This window comes from Protopterus annectens, chromosome 17.part0 (assembly GCF_019279795.1).
Source record: "Protopterus annectens isolate FY-2018-M chromosome 17.part0, PAN1.0, whole genome shotgun sequence".
Classification (NCBI taxonomy): domain Eukaryota; kingdom Metazoa; phylum Chordata; order Ceratodontiformes; family Protopteridae; genus Protopterus; species Protopterus annectens.
The window spans coordinates 797,180,336-797,194,902 of NC_056751.1; the positions used below are offsets into that span (position 1 = coordinate 797,180,336).

At 37.7% G+C, this 14,567-nt stretch overlaps 1 long non-coding RNA gene across 1 annotated transcript in view; it reads left to right on the forward strand.

Moving 5' to 3' along the window:
• The first annotated feature begins 3,481 nt into the window (after positions 1 to 3,481).
• Positions 3,482 to 14,567, forward strand: part of LOC122791841 — a 245,768-nt gene continuing 234,682 nt past the window's right edge. Inside the window, exon 1 of the long non-coding RNA XR_006363209.1 lies at positions 3,482 to 3,553. This is a non-coding gene — a long non-coding RNA (uncharacterized LOC122791841). The remainder of the gene's footprint in view (positions 3,554 to 14,567) is intronic.

The window sequence follows — 14,567 nt, forward strand, 5'->3', positions numbered from 1 at the left end:
CTAGAGCTGGACATGGCAGAGTTAAAGATGTAAAGATTTTCACTGGGTATGACGAGGGTGGACAGGATTAGGAATAAGTATATTAGAGGCTCAGCCCAGGTTGGAAGGTTTGGAGACAAAGCCAGAGAAGCAAGATTACATTGATTTGGACATGTGCTGAGGAGGGATGCTGAGTATATTTGAAAAAAGATGATAAGGATGAAGCTGCCAAGTAACAGGAAAAGAGGAAGGCCTAAGATAAGGTTTATGGATGTGGTGAGAGAGGACATGCAGGTGGTTGGTGTGACAGAGCAAGATGCAGAGGACAGGAAGAAATGAAAACAGATGATCCGCTGTGGCAACCCCTAACGGGAACAGCCGAAAGAAGAAGAAGTGCCTTTTTTAGGTAATGTCAGCCTACTTAACCTACCTACATAGCCAAACCTACTCAAACCAAAAGGAAGATACTAGTGTTAAATGCCAGATGTCTGAACAAGAAACTCCACTTTTTGCAAGCCCTCCTTACCCTGGAGAATATAGACATCAAGTGTGGTAAGTGAGACATGGTTTTAAGCAGCCGAGTGCATCTCAACAGTGCAGAGCTATAATGCCTTCTACACCTTTAGACCAGGTACCATTCAGGAAGGGAAGCAAAGGAGATGTGTCTCAACCTTTATCAAAAATAACTACACCTCCAGACTGGTAAAGCAGCATGATGACCTAGAAATTCTCCATGTCCAAACCTCCATAGATAAAACCCCTTATCATATCATCGCTAGCTATTGATTCCCCTCCATGATCCAAGGCACTCACACAAAATATCTAAATGAATTTGAATTGCTAAGCATAGGAACTAACATGGTAATTCTGGTAGATAAACTGGAAAACATGCACATCTTCAAACGAGAAAGCCCAGATGTTCCTGGACTTTAATATGAATGTCCTGGAATGACCCACAAAGAGAAACAACATCCTCAACTTGATCCTCACAAATATGTGGTGCCACTGCACCCCACCTTGTGTATCATCATCTATAGTAAGGTCAGACCACAAAGTGGTACCTTCTGAAAATGTACTGGAACAGGGTCTGCCTTCAAACACTAGAATGTTCAAAAATTATTCTAAAGCAAACTATCTACTATTGAGTGATACACTGGCAAAATGTGTGCCTCCCAAAACAAAGATAATTCAACTGCCTGTGCTGAATCTTTCTACAGGGGTAGCTGTTCCCACTCAAAAAAAGCAAAACAAAATCTCCAAAAATAAACCATCTTAGTGGATCCCAGCCATAAACAAACTGTACACCAAGATGAACAAAATGATAGCTAAACACAGTAAACATAACAAAAACACAATTATAAACCATTGAGAGTTTGTAGACAGCCTCGCCCTACTATTTCTCTATCCAAAACAGATTCCCCGTTTCAGTGGTATCTTAGTTTCATAACATCATGCTTTTCAGCGTATTTAATATCACAGCACAAGTGTTTGCACTGACAAGATTGAATCTTTCTGAAACCATAGCCGTACTTTTGCAATTTTCTCAATGGTAGCTTTCACAATGTATTTGCACCACATATGTTTTATGCACCCCGCAACCACCTACACTTGTTAATTTTCTACTTTGGTTGCTTCTTTGCCAGTTTCCGATGTACTAAATCACCCTTTGTTTAACTCGTGGCTCTGCTTTACCTTCCCGATTTCTTTCTCTATATTTTTAAAAAAATTTGAGATGAAAGAATATGACATTTATGAATTTGATATCTGCTCTGATTAAACTGAAGCTCCCATTAACAGATCCTTCAACTCCATTATTATCTATGCATTTACATCCACAGCAGTCCTTCATGAAAAGAGTTTTGTAGCCTTATCTCCTGAATATCACCTTATGTCTTCTCCTCTATGAAAGAGGAATAGGCCTGGTAGAACCTGTTTAATTAACAAAATGAAATAACTGTAATAAACAAATAACATGACATGGTATTCTTGAAAATTTCAGTCCTTGCAAAATTTGACACTGTGGACTATATTTTGGCTTCAGTATATTTGTGTTCACTAAGCCAAACTCTGCTTTGGGGCAACATCCCTGATGCTTTCATACCACATCTATCTATCTATCTATCTATATATATATATCTATATATATATATATATATATATATATATATATATATATATATATATATATATAGTTCCCCTTCATAAGACTGAAACTTCAAAAGCCTGAAAATCATAAGCCTGAGACCAAAAGCCTGAAAATTCAAAAGCCTGAAAACTCAAAAGTGTGAAAACACAAAAAATACAAATACTGACTTTAAACAACATAAACCATATTAATTTCAAGTAAGTATAAGCAGGGGGCAAGCCCCCCGGCACCCGGGCTGTGCCCCCCATCCCCCCTGCTACTTAAATATATCAGCTTCAAGATTGCACTTTGTTACACTAAGTACAATCTTGGGTTAATATATTTAAGTAACGAGAAAGTGAAAGACAGACCTCACATGGGGGTGCAGGGGATTTGCCCCCTGTTCTCTGCTGGAAATAATATGGTTTATGTTAAAAATCGGCTATGCATTTTGTGTTTTCAGGCAGTTTCGAGGCACAATTTTCAGGCTTTTGAATTTTCAGGATTTTAGTTTCAGGCTTATGTTAATTCAGTCTTATGAAGGGGAACCATATATATAATTCTTTCTCTCTCTCTCTCTCTCTCTCTATATATATATATATATATATATATATATATACACACATATATATATATATATATATATATATATATATATATATATATATATATATATATATTTGTATATGCAAATTTATTCACACTATATGCATATTGATCTCTCTCTCTCTGTCTCTCTCTCTCTTTTTCTCTCGCACCTACCTACCTACAAACACAGACATATGCACACTGAAAAACATTGGTTTCAATCCATTACATTTTCAGGAGTAGGGCTACTACTAAGGAAAGAGACAAGTTTTCTTATTCAGAAACAATCAGTTAAGAAGAACATAAAGCATCTAAACAAATGTATGTATTTATTTCTGTTTTATTTATTTCTTTTTGTTGGCTGGGCTAAACTGACTGGGCCTGAGTACATTTTCAGCAGAAGGCCAATGAGGTTCTCCAAAGGTAATATACTTTACATTGGTTTTGGTGTTGATAAATACGTAGTACTGCATGCACAGGTACATGTTACATTTACAGAATATAATTTCACAGGCATTACCATTTGCATTGACATTTTCATTAAATAATGTCACATAGTCCTTTATACTGCAATATATAGTTCTGACAAAATGGGCTGTTTTTAAAGACAGAGGAAGTATTGGGGTAATACACTCCAGTGAGGTGCAGTGTACAAACCTGTAGATGTAAAGAACTTGTGTAATAAAGTATGAAATTGTAGATATAATGAATGTTAAAAGAATGATCCTTAATACTGTAATTATTTTTATCTAAAGGTAATGTATATAGTATGTTTTTTTTTTATCTAAAGGTAATGCCTCTGATACCAGCAGACATACACTGGAGCTGGAGGTAAACGATCTGCTTGGCCACAGAGATAAGGTAATCTGCTACTATTTTTTCATACAGAATATAGTCATTTAAAAAGAGTAGAAGTCAATGGGATCATGTTTCTGTTTTTCATAAAAGAACAAATAACAAAGCTAAATTATTGCTTAGAAGGCAGCACACTGTTTTAAGACAAGACTTGTGCAATGCGTCAAAGATAAGATATAAAAAAATGCCGATGAATCTGTTGGCAGTTAGTAATGCTGCCAGGAACTCTCTGCATTCAAAGTGTGTATTCCTAAACAACAGTTTATTGTACATCCCAGACTATACTGTTATTTCATTAATCCACGGAATATTTTGTGCTTACACCTTTTCTTCTGAATGCACTGCCTTTGCTTTAAAATGTGACACCTGATTTGGAGAAATGTTTATTTATGTGCTTGATTTTTGCTTTGGGAGAAATACAGTCTTATGACTTGTGTTACACAACCATCACTTCCTGTTATTGTTGTTGTCATGGTAGAAAGTACCCAGGCCATTACACAGCCATGTTCAGTATGGATAAACATGTGCTAGTAATGGTGGTAGAAATATGTTGTTAGTGTTCTGTAAATAGTAGAATCAATCAAAACACAAATAATTACCATTCATTGTCTAAACATTCTTAATTCAAACATGGAATCTGAAATGCAATAACCTTTGCCTGAGAAATAACTTTTTCCATTTTACAGTGTCATCAATGGTATAAAATCAGCGGGTCAGCTTCAGCCACTCTCAGTTTTCTCATGCCTCCATTGACAGTAATATGCATGTCAGATGACAAAACTCCTGAGTGGGGCTCCTCCCTCCTTTTAACTTGTTATTCCCTCTTTACTTGTTACACTTCTTCACCGCAGTGTTTAAAAAATAAAACTAAAATAAAATATTGAACACTAAGCACAAAAATCACCACAGAAGCATCAAGAGCACACCAGACCAAAGTTTATTCATCCCTGGTGAATGGGACTTCTTTACAATAAATAAAACATTCAGAATGTCCTTTTTATACATAAAAACCCTCCCCTACATTTGATTGACAAGAACTATCAGCAGAAAAAAAATTTGACTCCTACTACTGTGAACTCTACTATAGTAACACAATCCAATTGAAGTAAAAGTAAGCAATCATTATAAATATGATATTCTTCAGTTAAAAAACCCAAAGCACAGTTTACACTCATAAATGCATGCAAAATAAATAATATAACAATAAAATATATATAAATATATAAAAATGTGTGTAGGTATAAATTAGGGTTGCCACCTTTTGTTGTGGCTAAAACTGGACTAAGGCCACACACCCCCACATCACCTGTAACCCCGCCAATTCCTGCCCTCTCTCCCGTCCTCATTCAGTCCATTTTGTGACATCAGTATGACATCAAATGGCAGGGAACGCCCTATTTTTTCCGTTCCTGATGCCTTCTTTTAGCCAATTTACTATGCTTTTCTGTTAAAAAGCATATTAAATCAACCAATTTAACAAACTCCGAGAGTCTGTTTCCTGTTTTGAAACTAAATACCGGAGCTTGTACAGTGTTTTCCACACTACTGGAGAAGCAATTTGATTTCCAGCTAGTCCAGAAAAAAAAAATGGATAGGTGGCAACCCTAGTATAAACATAGCATTGAAAAAACATTTTATTGCACTTCCCATAGAAATGTTATCAGCATGTTTATCCACCCAATAAAATATGACTGGCTACGAAATTAAAAATATAAATTTGTTTGTTTTTGGGATGTTATAAACAATTACTCTATCCTATGGGAATCAAAAATACTCTATGACATTAAAATGAAAATCCTCAAAGAGCTGCCTTCTACCTTAATATTCAATTAATAGACATCATTTCATTTAGCTCATAGGGACTTGTAGCACTCATCCTAGGCTGCAACTTTTGTTCTTTAACCTGTAATAAATCCTTCCAAGGTCCCCCTCTTTCATCCAGTTTCACATTATCCACAATGTAAAGCTTAAAAATGTGGCCATTGTTATCACTAATGTGACTATATAAAACATTATGTATGTCTTTCCTTTTGATATCGTAAAGATGTTGGTATACCCTCATTTTGAAAGTTTTCTCAGTTTTCCCTACATAAAGATTGACACATCCTGTGCACTGGACCATGTATACCACTCATTTGCTTATATGATGGTATTTGTGCCTGATGTGAACTTCTCCATACCCCTCTATAAAAAAAGGTACTGCTCTCTAACATATAGTGGCATTAGCTACAGCATCTACAACCCCTCATACCTGGAAATGTACTAATTACATGGTGTCTTTCCAAAAGGTTTTTATATTGATGTCCTACTTATAAATAATTTTAGATTTTTCTCCAACCGGTCTTGTAATGTTTTATTAATAGAAAAAATGTCCTAATTCATCTGTAGTACTCTCTTAATGGCTGAAAAAATTTACATTACATGTAAGAATCAAAGCTCTACCTATGCTTGGTGGTCCCCTTAAAAAAAAGAGAAGTCTGTTTTACTTACCAAAGGGAAGTGTAACCCTTCCCGTCTTTTTATACCTGTAATGCTAAGTTCTTAATAAATATTCTGGGGTACCCTCTTTTTTTCAAACATGTTTATTAATATTTCACTCTCTTTGTAAAAGTCTTCAACATCAGATATCATCCTAGCTAAATGGACAAGTTGCCCTTTCAACAAAGCCCTTTTTTGAAAAAGAGGGTGCCGACTAGAGAAGTGTAACTCCGTATTGGAGTAAGTGGATTTTCTGAAAACAGATTAATCAAATGTCCTCAACTCCTTGTTCTTAGTAATTTTAGCATCCAAGTAAGCCATTTATACTCTTGAAAAATTCATAGTAAATTTAAGGAAGTTAGTGGTGCCATTAATGTAAATGAAGAATTCTACCAGTCTATCCTCAGTATCATTCCAAAAAAAATTATAATATCATCCAAAAAACTGCCATTAAAGGCCCAAGATGCCCTACAGTGGGAATTGAAAACATATTCCTGTTCCCAATAGGCCACCACCGGATTGGCAAAGACAGGGACACATACCGAGTACATAGCCACCCATGTCTTTTGGCTGAAAATATGACCTTCAAAAAAATACAAAGTTATTCATCAGTATAAACTCCATTAAGTCCTTGAGTAGCAAAATCTCCATGATTCATGTGGCTATTTTTAACTAAAGATTCATGGAACCACTCAAGCCCAACTTGGTGTTGAATAACAGAGTGCATATCTTTAATATCAATTGTCACAAAAATTATTTGTTCATTATATAACAACTCTACAATTCTGGTTAAAAAAAATCCCATGAACCCTTTAAAAAGTGGCCTATGTTCATCATCTCCCCTTTTAATTTCAAATCAATAACTTTAGCTAAATAATTGGTCTTAGAAGATTTAGCATCTACTCTGGGCCTTATTGGTGGATCATGCAGGTCTTTGTGTATTTTTGGAATTCCAAAAATGGAGGGTGTCCTAGGTGTTTCCATTATCAATATTCATATTTTTGTTGAGAAATTTTTTTCTGTCAAAAAAATCATGTAACATAGTGTCTATCCTATGATATTTCTCTCACTGAATGATACCTCTTCATAGATATCAATCTGTAGGATGGTTAACATTTTATCAGAATAATCATTGTAGTTCATCACAACCAGACCCCCTCCCTTCTCTGGTTTCAGCAATCTGATTTATTTATCATTTGTAATATGTTGTAAGAGGTTAGATAGGTTGCTTCTCTTTGAATTCCCATTCATCCTTATCACCTTCCTTACATTGTATTCACATATTTTTTCAAATAGTTGTATCATAGGATATAGCAAGGGATTAAATGTTCTAGGTCACCCCACTCTATTAGTGTTAAATGCAACATTGCTGTTAGCAATGTGTAGACACAGGTTCAATTTCCTAGTGTAGAATTTGAAATCAATTAACACCTCATCAACTCTAGCACTCCTGCCTGGCATGAACATGAGTCCTTTTTCAAATAGGTTGGCCCAATCATTATTGATCACTGTGTTACCATAACTGTACAGTTTAAAGTCTTCTGAATCATTGTAAATAACAAATATAGAAAAAACATCACAAGGTTTGTGGACAGAATTGTCTGTGGTTTGTTCTAGTCCACTCTCCCCTCCCCCTTGTGACGTCTCTGGTAACTCCAATTCTGGTTATGATTCTGGTTCCCTCTCCTTGATTGCCCCCTCTAGGGGTATAACTCCTGTCTCTGGTTGTTCTTGTTCTTGATCCTTTCTGACTTCCTGAAGGGCAGGAACTCTAAAGGGGAGTCAAGCCTGGGCGATGCATTACTGCCCCCCCCCCCCGTATTATCCTTGATCAAATTGTAATTGTTATTATTCTCTGATAAAGGTAAACTATATCTGTTCTTGATTTTCACTGGGGGAGGGTAGGCTGACCCATTTTCATACTCTGCTTTGTCTATGTTCAGTTTCTTCTCCTTTTTGTATTTTATATCAAATATAATTCTATATACTCTGTCATATATATTCCAGTAGTCATGTTCTTTAACAGGAAACAATAAATCATTAGTAATATTTTTGACTAACAGATCAATTTCGTGCATTAATTTGTTCCACAATGTTACACTTGATCAGCACCTACATCAGTTCACAGCTGTGTCTATCAAATGACAAGCAAATCCAAATGTAACGAAGATCCATTCACTAGACCTGTTGGAAACTTCCAACATCTCTGTCCTTTAGGCACTCTTTGCACTCTTATACACTCTTCAAAAACTCTTAACTGGCTTTCTAACAACTTTCCCTCACAAATGTCATTAAAGTCACTCACCCCAAATTCAGTTCTTTCTTCCAGCCAGTCATTTAAATGTCATCTTTGTGAAAAAACAGTTTTGTTGAATTTAGAGTTCAAAACTCAAGCCATTGCACTCCTTGGGTTAAATCCACCAATACCATCTCCCTCAACTAACAAAGGGGAAAGCAGAGCTGGGGTAATTCCATTTGCACCACTGCCATTGGTAAAACAAATATCTCCATTCCTCTGGGAAATAATTTCATTTATTTGTTGAGACAAACACTGAATTAGTTAAATTCCCCATACAAACTGTAAAGTATTTGGTACTTCCCTCTGTAATGGCATCTGCTCGATTGGCGCTGGCAGATGATGACTTTGTGGCGACCAAACCAGATCAGGAACCAGAAAGCACCACTGAAACTCGAATACTAAGCACAAAACTTGTCACAGAAGTGTCAAGAGTACACCAGACTGAAGGTTATTGATCCACAAGTAAAGCACATTAGTGCTTTCGTCCCTGATGAATAGGACTTCTTCAGAATAAATAAAACATTCCGAATGTTCCTTTTTATACCTAAACCCCTCCCTTACATTTGATTGAAAGAACTATCAGCAGGAAAAAACAATAACTCCTACTGCTGTGAATTCTACTCTATAGCAACACAATCCACTTGAAGTAAAAGGAAGTTATTGTTATTGTTATAAATAAGATATTCTGCAGTTAAAAATATCCAAAGCACAATTTACACTCATAAATGCATACAAAATAAATAATACAACAATAAAAGTCTATAAATATATAAATGTGTGTATGTATAAACATAACATTGAAAATCATTTATTGCACTTCCCATAGAAACATTATCAGCATGTTTATCCACCTAATAAAATATGACTGCCTACAATATTAAAGATATAATTATGTTTGTTATTTGGATGTTATAAACAATTACTCCATCCTATAAAAATCCAAAATACGCCATCACATTAAAATCAAAGAGCTGCCTTCCACCTTAATATGCAACTAATAGACAACATTTCATTCAGCCCATAGAGACCTGTAGCATTCATCCTAAGCTGCTACTTTAGTTCTTTAACCTGTAATAAATCCTTCCAAGGTCCCCCTTTTTCATCCAGTTTCACATCATCCATAATGTACAAGTATGTACAAGCACTGCACCTATGAGGAGAAATGCAGGCAGTTAGAAGAGAATGAAAAAGAAATGATAAGCAAGCAAAGCACCTCAGTTGGGTCAGTACAGTTTATTTCTCATATATCTGACAAAGATTACAAATGAGCATAGGTGTTATATACTCTTTTAAGAGGTAGTCCTGCCTCTTTAGACATACACTATGTCCTAATCTGGTCATACAGTTATTTTCAAAAGTGCTGTTAAGACCGTTTTTTTGTAGAGAGTACATACACAAGCATTTCTTGCTTCAGCTTTATCATCATAACTTACTTATATAACCTTTCTAATAAGAAAGACTATTTATTGTTACTACAGCTGCAGTTAATATTTATATTATTATTACTGTTAAATGAGTCAGAATCAATGAAAGTTTGCAACTTACAAAGTAATACAAAAGCTTAATAAAAACTTCCCCCCGGATTCAGTATCTTTCTGTACATGACTAAGTTAGTCATGCATGGAAACGGTCGTTAAGGAGCATGACGGCAGCACGCCGTGCATATTAATGAAGGTGCGCTGCCTGAGCTCCTAATCCTACACGGAACGTGTATGAGTGCAGGGGGCATGTCTGAGAGCAGAGCTCTCAGAATATACATGCCCCTGCAATGAAGGACTGCAGAAAGATAGTAAACAATAAGCAAGACCACTCATACATGTATGTATATCCCCAGCAACATCCCCCAACATGTATAAGAGCAATATGGGAAAGAAAAACATTTTTTTTAATAAAACGGATGAAGTTTAACTGTAGGTGCGCGGGTTTGCCCATTCCTTAGCTACAGTTAATGCAGCTTAAATAGCAGAAAGAAGATAAAAAGCAAGATATATGCAAATGAAGCAGTAGAGCAATAGGGTAGTGGGTAGAGCATTTGCCTTACAAACAGTCATTCCTGGTTCGCGTCCTACTACAGTACATTCCATTTTCCCTTTGAAATCACTTTATGATAAATATTTTTTGTTGCATAACCTAAGAAATAACATATATTTGTGAACTGGAGTACTGCATTTAATGCAGATGTGAGGTGTCAGTGTCATAATGTTGCAAAGTCCACAGATAATCACATAGCCCCATACAGTATCACAGATACAAATGGAAGGTAAACTGTGTAATAAATGATAACTCCATACATTTTCCAAATTCCCCACCTCCCCAAGAACCTTTAGACTATTACTGTCTAAAATATAGCGGTAGTAAGTGGTAGTAAGCATATTTAAGCACTAGTAAGCGGGTTTAAGCCTGTTTGCATGGGGGTAAGCAATACTGAAGCTAACTCTCTGTAAGCATCTCTAACCGGAGGTTAGCATTGCTTACCTTCGCACAAACCAGCACAGACCCGCTTACAATTGCTTTAAAGTGCCTTAATCACTCCGTATGCATCAGCTGCTATTCTGGACAGAAAAAAAAAATAGCCAGCCTTTGTAGGTTGGGAACCCAGGACACTTGACACTTCAGTCACAGTAGTTAACCACTAAGCCATCACAACAGTGCATCAGATTGAGGTTTCAATAAACAAACCTCACCACAGGAAAACAAGCTGAACATGTGAAAGGACTTTCTATACAGCCTTATGTTATATAACCAGCTCCATAACATAAATATGTGAACTGGAGTACTGCAGTAAGCCCAGACGTGAGGTGTTATTGTAATAAAGTGTAGAAGTCCCCAGGACCCCATACAGTATACGTGCACATGAATCATGGATACCAGACACATATATAACATGTAATGAATAATAATCAATGCCAAAAAGCAAATATAATGCAAATTAAATATTAAGCCATGCTAAGTGCTGCACAGCTCAGCTTAGTTGGTGTAAGCAATATGTAGGGCAGCCAATTCAATCTGCCTATTGGTATACCTCTTTAAAAATGCCAAACTTAGGTAAGCAGGTGTGCCCATAGATTAGCCTATTCAAAACCTGCCAATCACAGAAAAGTGTGGGAAATCATGTGTATTTAAACCCCACAGGCGGGGATACTTCCCATAACTGGTTGCAGCTTCCTATTGTAGGCAGAATGGCTGGAGTGGGTGAAGGCACTTGATTTAGAGCGCAGCGCTGGGGCATCCAGGAGTCAAACATCATGGTATGGCTCCTGGTAAAACACCATGAGCAGAGACTAGTGCAGGGCCATTACCAGGGCTCACAGTACAAAATGAAGGCCTAGGATAGTCTTGCCCGTGACCTCACTAGTGCCACAGGTATCCCCCGGATTGGTGAGCAGGCCAGGCACCACCATGCTAACTTGAAGCGGTGGAAGGGGGATCTATTAGATCAGTGGATCCAGGAAACTCGGCAGATGGCTGATGTCCCAGAACTAAGTACTCATTCTACTAAGTAGTTAATAATTGCCTAGCTTGTGTATACTATGGATAGGTATGGCTAAATATCACTATATTGCACTGACAGCTGCAGATGAGTGGGCTGCGAACAAGCAAGCCCATGATGCTAGGTTGCAAAGGCTGTGTCGTGAGGCAGGTTAGTAATAATTCTGCATGTACTATCATAACAAATAAATATAAGAGTCTTAGAAAGTGTTGTACCAATATAAAAATGTATTGTGTATTTACTGAATAAACTAGACAATATGGCAGGAAGACTGTCATATTGGTTGTATGTAAATAAAGGTGTAATATCCTGTGAATAAAGGTATAACCCCTGGAATGCTTCTGTTTACTCTGCTTTCATATGTTGTTGTAGTGTTGCACTCTATAAATAGTACTGTTGTATTAAGCAGTGTTACCTACACTGTGGTATGCAGATAAAATGTGTAGAAAGTTCGGTATAACAATGTTGGAAGTCCCAAGAGGTCAGTCATATTGTACAACTGAGAGAGACTTAGATAGAAAACATTGGAATGCTGTACATCTATTCCCTGATAGCACAGTGTACTGTGATGTTAACAGTAATGTTTTTACCACACACAGCAGGGGTTTGAATCCCGGGAGTGCTAGTAAGTTGTATGCATAATCATACCCCACAACTGTACGGATTTTGTTAGAATGTTCAGATAGAAAGCTGTATGCATAATTAGACCCAACAACTTTACAGAATTTGCTGGAATATTCAGATAGAAAGGTGTGTGTGTAAGTAGACTTAACAACTGTACAGAATTTGCTAGAATGTTCAGATAGTAAGCTGTAAGCAAAATCATAACCAGCAACTGCACAGACTGTGTCAGGAATGCTCATAAAGTAAACTGTATGCATATTCATACACCTAAACTGCTCCAATCTGCCCAGCATGTCCAGATAAATGGCCCAAATCTGCTGCCTGGTACCCTGTTGCTCTGACAAAGCAGTGTGATGATCCAAGAAATGTAGGCAGCCTTTGATGACATATAACTGATATTCAGACCTGTACATAGTCAGAGAATATTAATGAAAACAAACCTGTCATTGTAGTATCTCACCCAAAGTGTATGAGAGCAATTCTCAAAATATGTTGCAATAACACCTGCATCTTGTCAAGCCTTGACCAGAGTGTGTGCAATAACAGATTTTGAGATATGCGTACGACATCAACATGGAATCTGGCAGTATGTGTAGAAATAGTCCAGTAGTGTTAGCAAAGATTTTCTCCACAGCTATAACAGGTAAGAGGTGTAGACTGTAGGTACAACACAGTTCACTTATATACTTGTCTACAAGCATGAAATCTGGGAGTATGTGTAGAAATTGTTAGGTAGTGTTAACAAAGATTTTCTCCACAGCTATAACAGTTAAGAAGTGTAAACTGTACATAAGACACAGGTCATGTATATAATCTACAAACATACTATTCTACAAATTAAGGCCATTGGATAGTGTAATAATACATGTAAGGGACAGATCACTGCAGTGACTAAGAAAGTTGTGAAAACTACAAGGATATATTAGTTGTTAATTGAACTCTCTCTCACCCCCACCATATAACCTAATTACACACCTCAATGGGTATGTGTGCACTCCAAACTTTTGTTGGGACATATGTCCTGTTGGTTTATAAATATTCACATTTGTTTCTATGCATGTGCCATGTTAAAATATTCGCATATTGGTGGCCTGTTGCCATCAATGAAACCTGCATGCTGTTGTAATGGCCACTGTTGTTCCATATATGCATGTGTTCTGCTTGCTCTGCAACTGTTTTAAATCTGGTGTCTTGGGTTAATGGGAATACCTATGCATGCTGTTATAACTAATCCTGAATGCTGTTGACTATTACTAACCCATACCTGTCTTAAACCTGCAACACCATAGCTCGTATGGGAAGGCTGGTCCCAGCGGACCCACCTGCCCCACCTCAGCTAGCCATGGCACCGGGCACCAGCATGTCTGGGGCCCAGCCTGGGACCTCCTCCTCCATTGGCCCTGCACCACCTTTGGGTGGAACCACCACAGGGTATCGGGCTTGGCCCCCCCCCCTAGAACGGGGGCGGAGAGGAAGATGTCACATGCCGTCAGGTCTGGGCCATGGTGCATAGGGAGCTCGACAAAGAGTTTTAAGACCGGCTATGCCAGCTTGAGGGCCGAGTGGCACAATTAGAGGGTGAGCCTACCCCTCCTAACCAGCCCAAAGCACAGCCACCTTTGGAGCCGTGAGGGTGCAGTGTTGACTGCCCATGGGTGGGGATCTCCGTCCCACTGTTTCCATTTGGAGGCTCATGGACTTGCGACTTCCAAACACCCCTCCCCGTCCAATGTGTTCCCCCCCGCATGTGTCATATATGCCCCTGTATGCTGTCTTGTCTGTCTTGTCTGTCATCCTACCCAACCTATCTCCCCCAAGCAGACCTACTCTTCTTCCCCAACATCACACTCTCACCTTAAAAAAAAAGGGCAATCTGTTCCCTAAAAAAAATCTTGCCCCATACATAGCTGTCCATTTCACACGTGTCCACTGGACACATGTAATCTGGTCTAATTGGCATCACAACATATCATTGTTGTCCTCACCCGTCTCTCAGGGATTGGAGTGCCTGAATGTACCTCCAAATTCAGTGTATATGCAAAGCTGTTGCTGTAGAAGAAATGGGCAGCTATGGACCTACCCGACACCCTTCCTGCACATCACTAGCTATTTTGCCTACTGTCTTTTCC